Source organism: Triturus cristatus, chromosome 12 (genome assembly GCF_964204655.1).
Source record: "Triturus cristatus chromosome 12, aTriCri1.1, whole genome shotgun sequence".
In the NCBI taxonomy this organism is placed as follows: domain Eukaryota; kingdom Metazoa; phylum Chordata; class Amphibia; order Caudata; family Salamandridae; genus Triturus; species Triturus cristatus.
In genome coordinates this window covers 239,826,225-239,836,807 of record NC_140595.1, presented here as the reverse complement: position 1 = coordinate 239,836,807, position 10,583 = coordinate 239,826,225, and the positions used below count along the sequence as shown (strand labels likewise).

Genomic DNA, 10,583 nt, shown 5'->3' with positions numbered 1-10,583 from the left:
ACAGTTGGACAGAAGATCTTCTCTGGGACTGCAACCACAATCCACGACCAGCGGAGCAAAGAGAGTCGCAGCAGCCAACCTCCTTCGCTTCCAGATTGACAAACGAGGCAGAAACGCAAGACGCAGTCCGAGAGGTAAAGGACTCAAATGATACAAGCAGGAAAATCGAGGTAAGTGTTGAAAAGTGACTGGAATGAAGTTCGAGTAGAGCAAGTGTGGCCTTGAATGGACAGACAAGGTAGGCTTAAAGATTCCGATTGTAGATGGCTCGGTCCTTGAAAGAGAAGGTTGAAGGTGGTTGATACATGGTGGGTTTCGCTGTGTAGTTCAATCGTCGCCAAAAATTTGTAGTAGTGAAGGAGTCCAACAGTGGTTTAGTTGAAGTAGGATTTATTGAAGGACTACACAGCTGCAGTTCACACTTACTGAGCCATTACAGGAAAGACAGTTGCATCTTCAACCTTTGAGTAATAACATTCCGACTCTGCACTGGACACTGTGACATCATAGTACAGCATCAGGCAAAAGGGCAACCATAGAAACAAGATGACAGCCATAGAACACAACAGAGTGTAGGATGAGATCCATACACACAGCAATGGCCGTTCTTTTCACAGCTCCATCAGTAAATGTTTCCTATCAGTTGTTCATATTTCTTAACGTTTCTAGTAGTGTAAAGTTAGGATTTTTAGTTGATTTTAATTTTGTTATTAAAAATGAAAATGAATGTTTGACATCTTAATTTGTATAATAACATAATAATATAGGCAATGGAATTGTATTAATGATGATGAATTGGGCATACTTTTTTTTACTGTATTATGTCCTTTGTGCAGGTACAGTCTGTAATATTAAATGGGAATTTGTTAAGTACCTGAATTAGGCTTATTATATTTAAGGAGGTACTGCTGTATGAAACAAATTCATTTTGGACTGAATAAATCGAACCGAGCAGCCCAGTAGGAGCTTCCGAGCTAGTATCTTGCTAAGGATTTTATAATCTGTATTCAGTATAGACGGACGCCTGTATGATGTGATGTCTAAGGAATCTCGTCCTGTTCCAGGTAATGAAAAAATCAGTGCCTTACTTGCTGTGACGGAATATAAATTCAGCTTCCGCATTATCAGGGTAGCATCTCTCCAAGCTTGTGTATACATTTTGGTAGTAGCCGTAGAACAATCTGTTAATTTCTTCTTGAGAAAAAAGGATGGAGTCTGGTCTTGTTTTAATGGATGTGACGGGAGTGCCTTTAAGTTCTGAATCAACCGTGCCAACGGCCTGGTAGCTTTAAACCCACATGCCACATATGAGAAATAGTCAATACATCACAACTTCTAAATCAGGGCAGAATGTTTCTCTCTCGCCTGCCAGGGAGGGTTCCTCCTGCAGCATTTGCATGGCTTCCCATTCCAGTTTAATCAGGGAATTTTTCAAGGTCTGTACCTCATGCCTCACAGTTCTGCAGGCCCCCGCCACTGCATGGGCATAATGTCCCCTGGTAAAAACTTTAAAAGCTTCCCATTTCACAAGGAGTGAGGAGGTCAACCCATCATGCTAGTGAAAATATTTATTGATGACCATTCCAGTGTGCCCAGAAAGACTGGGTCCTCCAACATGGTGCATTGTAGACACCGTCTAGGTACTGGTGAAAACCCTCTATCCCACTTAACACCCAAAGAAGCAAAATAAATTATATAGGATGGGGCGGGGGGGTGGGGGTCTAAATGCCTCTTTTTAGAGATTTTTATTTTTAAAAGCAATAGACTGTCGCGAGTGACATCGCATGTGTGCTGTCCCAAGAGAGGCCTAAATATACTATGGGACTTCTTGCTAAATTGCTGCTAAGTATCAATGTTTGCATATTACTGAGATGTGTGTTATGTATTCCTTTATAGTTTTAATTAGCCAAATAATGATTGATTGATTGTGATGATGATGACTATGACACAGCTGTGGGGTGGAATCCAAGGGTGGCATAGTTGAAGAAAGAGAAATTATAACAAGTGTGTGAGACCGGCCTCACGGCGTATGCCCTCCCGATCATCCCGCCAACCTGCAACCACCCCCAAGACACGGCATCTCCGACTCCGGCCGCCCCAGCCACACAGACCCGAGGGCCGGCCAGAGTCCCCGACAGACTCGACACCCTACCACGCATGTCCGACCGAGGGAGCGGGAACCCCCGAGCCAGACCAAGAGGCGCCAGCCCAGTCACACCTCGGATCGCCTTCCCCCGGGAGGACTCGATCGGCCACCAGGCCCCTGGGGAGCAGGCGCCTCGCCTGCCGAGCGTCTGGGGTCCCTCCCAGACCCACCTGAAAAGACCAAAGAAACGAGCGGCAGGAAATCCCGCTGAACCCCCTCAGTCACCAAAGACCCCTCTCTGCGAGGACTCCGGACTTCAAAGGGCAGGGGGAGTATAATAGGGGGTGCCGGAGGGACGAATGGCAGAGAAGACCTGGAACCATCGAAGCCTGCTGACGCTGTCGCGGCTCCCGAGTACCGAACTACCTAGGCCTGCTGAGTGACTCGCGGCCCCCAGCCATTGCAACATCTGAGCCCTGCAGACGAGATCGCGGCTCCCGAACTCCGAGCCACCTGGGCCTGCTGAGTGACTCGCGGCCCCCAGCCATTGAACCATCAGAGCCCTGCTGACGAGATCGCGGCTCCCGAACTCCGAACCACCTGGGCCTGCTGAGTGACTCGCGGCCCCCAACCATTGAACCATCTGAGCCCTGCTGACGAGATCGCGGCTCCCGAACTCCGACTACCTGTGCCTGCTGAGTGACTCGCGGCGCTCCCCTCGAGTCCGAATTGGCAAGAGATCGCCCAGAGAAACAACACCCTCCAGCTCGAGGATTGTGAGCTATCCGCAGGATACTTGGCAGAGACACTACCTTCAAAGACTGTCCCGCTACCCCCATTCCCCTACCACCGATTTGTAGTATCTTGTGCCGCTGATGTACTACTTACTCCTTGGATCATAAAGATCCCTTGAAACCTTCGATAAAAGAACCTATCGTCCTACAAAGAATACGTGTGGTGTCCTTCTGTTCGTAGTGTGCGTTCAGTGTGTGCGCGCCTGGCTCAGCCTACTGGGGAGAGGTGGGTCACCGGGGTGGGCAAGACGTGTACCGAACCCCCCTCCGGCGGACGCCTTTCCAACATTTGGTGGCAGACGACGGGATACGAGCCGACACCGAAAGAGAGCGTGCAAAGAACGACTGACGCACTACTAAACAGAGATGGAAGGAGAAACCTCCCTGGGTGCCGCAGGTACCGAGATGAGCTCACCGTTCCGAGAGGATCAATTAGACTATTATACACATAGAGAGTTAAAACAATTTTGCAAAGACCTTGGAATCGCTACCACCGGATTAAGCACAAAGGAAGACTTCCAAAAAGTATTGAAGACCTGGGTCGAGACGGGGGCACCCCCGACCCAAACGGAAGGAGACTCCGCCCATGAACCACGGAGCCTCCCGGTGAGAAACAACGGGCCAGAGGGGAACTTGTCCCCCGAGGAACTAGCAGACCGAGAGAGAAACCGCAACCACGAACTTGAACTGGCCAAACTGAAAATCGAGGGAGAAATAAAACTGGCCGAGAAAAAGTTAGCCGTCGAACAATTACGGCTACAGGGGGAACTCGAGGAGAAGAGACGCCAAAGAGAGCACGACGAAAAGAAACTCCAGCTGGAACACGAACGCAGCCTGAAAGAGATCGAGTTGAGGGCTAAAAGCGAAGAATCACGACCTTCCGGGAATCTACCATCCGCTCCCACCGTGGAAGCCAAAGTCCACATCCCCAAGGATGTGGTAAAGGAGTATTACAAAAACGACGATATCCAGCAGTGGTTTAAGGCCTACAAGGTCGCCATGACCTCTCACCGAGTCCCGCAGAAGGATTGGGGGGCTGGCCTGTGGGGCCGGTTCCTAAGCGAAGGAAGAGATACCCTGCTGGATCTGCCCTCCACGGTCATGAACTCCTACAGCCACATGAAGGAAGCCCTTGTGGGCCGGTATGGACTCACCCCCGAGATGTACCGGCAACGGTTCCGAGATTGCAAAAAGATACCGGGCACCACATGGGTAGAATACGTGAACTTTTACAGCCGGGCCTTGGACGGGTGGATCAAGGGCAGCAAGGTCTCCACCTTCGAAGAACTGTTTGATCTGATCGCCTGGGAACATTTCGCGGCCAATTGCTTTGTAGAACTGCGCCAACATCTCTTGGACAGTAAGCTCACCGACCCTCGGAAGCTGGCCGCCGAGGCTGACCGTTGGGTGAACACCCGGGCCGCCCGAGGCCCCGTGGGAGACTACGGTCGCCACAGTCAAGGACCCCCCCGCCAGAGGGACGGAGGAAACCACGGCCGACCGAGAGACTTCCCAGGGGGGCCCCCGCACAGCCCTCCCAGCAGTCCACCAGCGGCAGGTCCAGCTCCGTCCCCAGCCAGCACCGGGGCCCCGGGGCGGCTAGGGCCTCGAACCAGGATCACCTGCTTCCGCTGCCAACAGCCCGGACACTACGCCAATGACCCTCAGTGTCCCCAGTATCAACGAACCACAACGACCAACCCCCCGGCCCGGCAGATGGCCTCCGTGGCCCTAGGGGAAGAGATAGAGGACTCGGAAGAGAGGGAACCAGATGCCATGGCCCTGGTCTCCCTTGGTGATCGAGAGATGGTCCCCGGGACACCCTTGCCCGCCAACACGAAGAAGTACTGACAGCAGGTGACCATCAACGGCCACCGAGTCGAGGGCCTCCGCGATACCAGAGCAAGTGTCACCGCGGTCCACCGCAACCTAATCTCTGAAGACCAGATCCTACCTGGGGCCCTCTGTCCGGTCATATCCTCCGACAACTCCGAGAGCCTCTGCCAGATGGCTCTGGTGCCTTTCGAGTGGGGAGGAGTCTCCGGATAATTGAAGGTAGCCGTCCGAACATCACAGCCCGTAGACTGCCTCCTGGGCAACGACCTTGAGAGTTCCCCGTGGGGGCAAGTGGAACGAAGAGCCCATCTCGGGATGATGGGCCTACCCGAATGGGTCTGCGCCACCACGCGCTCCATGGCCGCGCGATTGCCTCCCTCCGAGGGCGGTGAGGCCCTCCCACCGAACACTGTCCCCGAGAACCAGGACACCCTACCGGGAACGGACAACCCTCCTTCGGAGGGAGAAGAAGACCCTACCCCAGGAGAAGGGCCGGAACCTTCCGCCCCTGAAGCACTGACTGAGCTCGGAGAACTGCCCGAGATGGCCCAGTGGCGCTGTGAGGGAGGGCCCTCCCGTGAGGAGTTCTGCCAGGAACAGGCCACCTGCCCTTCCCTCGTGGGACTCCGACAACAAGCAGAAGCCCAGACCGCCGGTGACCAGACCGGGACCCACTGGGTCTATTGGGACAATGGCCTCCTCTACAGCGAACAAAAGTCAGCCGAGCTAGGCGCAGCCCGAGTACTGGTGGTACCCCTGTGCTTCAGAAGCCTCCTCCTGGGCCTGGCCCACGATGTACCGTTGGCAGGACACTTAGGCCAAGACAAAACATACCAGCGATTGGTTACACACTTCTATTGGCCCAAGATGCGAGCAAATGTAGAAGTCCACTGTAAATCCTGCCTCACGTGCCAGGGCAGTGGGAAGAGTGGCGGAAAGCGCAAGGCTCCATTACAACCTTTCCCCGTTGTGAGTACCCCGTTTGAGCGGGTCGGCATCGACATCGTGGGACCCCTGGATCCGAAGACCGCCCAGGGCCACAGATTCATCCTCGTCCTGGTGGACCATGCCACCCGCTACCTCGAGGCCAGTCACGAAGAGATGAAGCGCTGGTATGACCAGAACGCAACTCTGGTCGAGTTCCAGCCGGGCCAGCAGGTTTGGGTCATGGCCCCGGTGAAGCCCTGCGCCCTACAGGACAAATGGACTGGCCCCTTCAAGGTGATCGAGCGGAAGAGTCAGGTCACGTACCTGATCGATGTACAGTCCCCACGGAACCCCCTCCGGGTTCTCCATGTGAACCGTCTCAAGCCCCACTTTGTGAGAACGGAGTTGAGTTTGCTACTGGCCACCGATGATGGGGCGGAAGAAGACACTGAACCACTGCCCGGCCCCCTGTGCGCGAAAGAACTGGATGGTTCCGTGGAGGGAGTGAAGCTGTCCACCACCCTCACTCCCCAACAGACCGACGACTGTCGCCAGCTGCTCAGACAATTTGCAGACCTCTTCTTCCTCATCCCAAGTGTCACCGACTGGTGTGTCCACGACGTAGACACCGGCGACAGCCCACCTGTGAGACACCGAGCCTACCGGGTGCCTGAACGGGTCCGCACCTGTATCAAGACCGAAGTACAGAAGATGTTAACCCTTGGAGTGATCGAACCCTCCGATAGCCCCTGGGCCAGCCCGGTAGTCCTGGTCCCGGAAGCGGCCGCCCCTGGGGTCGCCCCCGAACTAAGATTCTGTGTGGACTACCGGGGGCTCAATGCGGTCACCCGGGCGGACGCTCACCCTATTCCCCGCACCGACGAGCTCATCGACCGCCTTGGGGCCGCACGTTTCCTCAGCACCTTCGACCTAACCTGCGGTTACTGGCAGATTGCGCTCACGGAGGGAGCAAAAGAACGCTCCGCCTTCTCCACACCCGATGGACACTACCGCTTCAGGGTCATGCCGTTCGGGATGAAAAATGCCCCGGCCACTTTCCAGCAGTTGGTAAACAAGGTACTGGCCGGACTCGAGGAGTTCAGCGCAGCGTACCTTGACGACATAGCCGTATTCAGCTCTCAATGGCACGAGCATCTCCAGCACCTCCGACAAGTACTGATGGCCCTGCGCCAAGCCGGCCTCACAGTGAAGGCCAGCAAATGCCAGCTCGGACAAGGCTCCGTGGTCTACCTGGGGCATCAGGTGGGCAGCGGGCAGGTCACCCCCCTCCAACCAAAGATCGACGCCATCAAGTCCTGGGAGCCCCCCACCACTCAGACGGAAGTCCGGGCCTTCCTGGGCCTCACAGGATACTACCGGCGGTTCATTAAAAACTATGGTAGCCTCGCGGGGCCTCTCACAGAGTTGACCTCCAAAAAGCTCCCGAAGAGGGTGCAGTGGACCCCCCCGTGCCAGCAGGCGTTCGACGCCTTGAAAACCGCCATGTGCACCGCCCCAGTACTCAAGGCCCCCGACTACTCTCAAGAGTTAGTGGTCCAGACCGACGCATCCGAACACGGCATCGGAGCCGTCCTCTCGCAGTTCAACGACAAGGGCATAGATCAGCCCATAGCCTTCATCAGCCGAAGGCTGCTGCCTCGAGAACAACGTTGGAGTACCATAGAACGAGAGACCTTCGCCGTAGTCTGGGCCCTCAAGAAACTACGGCCCTATCTGTTCGGAACCCACTTCCGAGTGCAGACGGACCACCGGCCCTTGCGGTGGCTGATGCAGATGAGGGGAGAGAACCCCAAGCTATTACGATGGTCAATCTCCCTCCAAGGGATGGACTTCACTGTCGAGCATCGCCCCGGGACGGATCATGCCAACGCCGACGGCCTGTCCCGGTTCTTCCGCTTTGGCGAGGAGAACCCCCCAGTGGATGGGTAGTTCTCCGCGCCTTTCAGCTGGGGGGGACGCGTGTGAGACCGGCCTCACGGCGTATGCCCTCCCGATCATCCCGCCAACCTGCAACCACCCCCAAGACACGGCATCTCCGACTCCGGCCGCCCCAGCCACACAGACCCGAGGGCCGGCCAGAGTCCCCGACAGACTCAACACCCTACCACGCATGTCCGACCGAGGGAGCGGGAACCCCCGAGCCAGACCAAGAGGCGCCAGCCCAGTCACACCTCGGATCGCCTTCCCCCGGGAGGACTCGATCGGCCACCAGGCCCCTGGGGAGCAGGCGCCTCGCCTGCCGAGCGTCTGGGGTCCCTCCCAGACCCACCTGAAAAGACCAAAGAAACGAGCGGCAGGAAATCCCGCCGAACCCCCTCAGTCACCAAAGACCCCTCTCTGCGAGGACTCCAGACTTCAAAGGGCAGGGGGAGTATAATAGGGGGTGCCGGAGGGACGAATGGCAGAGAAGACCTGGAACCATCGAAGCCTGCTGACGCTGTCGCGGCTCCCGAGTACCGAACTACCTAGGCCTGCTGAGTGACTCGCGGCCCCCAGCCATTGCAACATCTGAGCCCTGCAGACGAGATCGCGGCTCCCGAACTCCGAGCCACCTGAGCCTGCTGAGTGACTCGCGGCCCTCAGCCATTGAACCATCTGAGCCCTGCTGACGAGATCGCGGCTCCCGAACTCCGAACCACCTGGGCCTGCTGAGTGACTCGCGGCCCCCAACCATTGAACCATCTGAGCCCTGCTGACGAGAACGCGGCTCCCGAACTCCGACTACCTGTGCCTGCTGAGTGACTCGCGGCGCTCTCCTCGAGTCCGAATTGGCAAGAGATCGCCCAGAGAAACAACACCCTCCAGCTCGAGGATTGTGAGCTATCCGCAGGATACTTGGCAGAGACACTACCTACAAAGACTGTCCCGCTACCCCCATTCCCCTACCACCGATTTGTAGTATCTTGTGCCGCTGATGTACTACTTACTCCTTGGATCATAAAGATCCCTTGAAACCTTCGATAAAAGAACCTATCGTCCTACAAAGAATACGTGTGGTGTCCTTCTGTTCGTAGCGTGCGTTCAGAGTGTGCGCGCCTGGCTCGGCCTACTGGGGAGAGGTGGGTCACCGGGGTGGGCAAGACGTGTACCGAACCCCCCTCCGGCGGACGCCTTTCCAACAAAGTGCATAGGAAAAAACCAAGAAACAAATGGAAGGAGAGTGAATAAGAGGGAAATGAAAGTACAAAGAAGGAAAGAAAGATGGAATGGAGAATAGAGAAGAAAGAAAGACATGGGGCAACAATGATAGTGGCACATATTAAAATGGGCTTTAATTACATGCTTCCCTCGCCCACTTAATGAGCTATGGTTCAAAGTGGGGGGTATCTAATTTTGACACTTCGAAATTAGAAGGAGCAAATAATAATTTAGTAAAGTGGTTACGGATTGTGATCTGAGTAATGAAAAGCACGAATCGTCTCTCTGAATTCAAAACAGGAGTTAATGCGTATTTAATACAAAATCTGTGCTAAAATGATTATTCGATTTAGAAATTTAAGTGTTATCAACGTTAAGAAAGCAGAAATATAGTGCTGTTATCTATTATATTCATGTGCTTTAATTGCTGCTACAATGTATGTTAAACAAAAGCGGAATGACAATGTGTATTTTATAAAATTAGAAGCGCAATCCATCAGTAGATCATCTCTGCCGGGACTCGAACCCGGAACCTCTGGATTAGAAGTCCAGCGCGCTCGTCCATTGCGCCACAGAGACATCGCTGCATGCTCAGCATCAGCATCAGAACTGAAAAAGCATACACTGCCAGCATCACTGTATCATTTTGTGAGCATTTTTGCGTGGATCTGGGAAACAGCAAAGATCTGGACTGGAGTCGCACTTGCCTCTTAAAAGCATCCGACGAATCTCTTTCCTTTGGTTCTGTGAAAAAATACGGAGTTCAGACCTTCCTTCGAAATATCTTCCTGGTCACATGTGGAACGTTTTCATACAAGCATTTCCCTGCAGTAGCACGGAAGGAGGAAAAACTACGAACATCAGGCATGCGATAAATGTACCGCAGAATAGATCAGCTGGTACGAAAGCTCAGCCTCTACAGTTTCTACTCCATTCGCAATTATTGAAATGCTGATCGTGGCGTGGCTATATTTTAAATGTCGTATGTAGCACTGCAGAGTAGGAAGAGAGGAAAACGTCTTTCAAGAACGTCAATTAAAACGCTACATCCATTCTCTGTACAAATGGGTTTCTTTTAGAATATTTGCATCGAGGTAACACCATGTCTCAAGATTGGATTTCCAGTTAATCGATAACATGGACTGCTCAAATTTCAGAGGCTACCAAGGTCGGTCTCATGCATTTCTGCTTTCGTTTGGAAACAAACCAGACGGAAGAAACAAGCATTGACAAAACCACTGCGTGTGTATAAACACTGTTTTCAGCTTTTTTTTTTTCACTGAGTTTTATGTATTGTAGGTTAAAAGGCTAGGAGTGAAGCCAGTGTCCACATACATGCACACCCTGACATAGACTACTCACTTGCAAATAGGTAGACAGAGAAACATTTCTTCAGACATTGATGCACGCACAGACAAGCACAGTGTAGTAATTCTGCCACATCAATAACTCGCCAGGCAGTTTAGAAGTTTTACTTTATCTTTATTTGCCCCCGAGTGCTGGGACGCGTCCTTTCCACCGCGTTACCTGGCGGCGATCTGGCGCGTAGCCGTGCCCCTTCCCGGCATGCCCCTGGCACGCTCTCAAACAACTAGAGCGCGTCACCACATATCTCCCCCTTTTAGACCCACCAAACAACAGGGCCAACAGCTAGCATAAACATTTACAGTCTTACTTGATTCATGTGTCAAAGTCTTCAAACTTCTTCGGCACCTTGATCAATCTGCCCAGTCTTGCACGGGTCTGTGTAGGGACGTGAGCGGCTCCCTGGTCACGTGCCG

The 10,583-nt window shown here is 53.7% G+C and overlaps 1 non-coding gene across 1 annotated transcript; it reads right to left on the bottom strand.

Annotated features, from left to right (window-relative positions):
- Window positions 1–9,307: 9,307 nt before the first annotated feature.
- Window positions 9,308–9,381, bottom strand: TRNAR-UCU (transfer RNA arginine (anticodon UCU)). Its single transcript has one exon. It is a non-coding gene; the product is annotated as a tRNA-Arg (tRNA).
- Window positions 9,382–10,583: the final 1,202 nt, after the last annotated feature.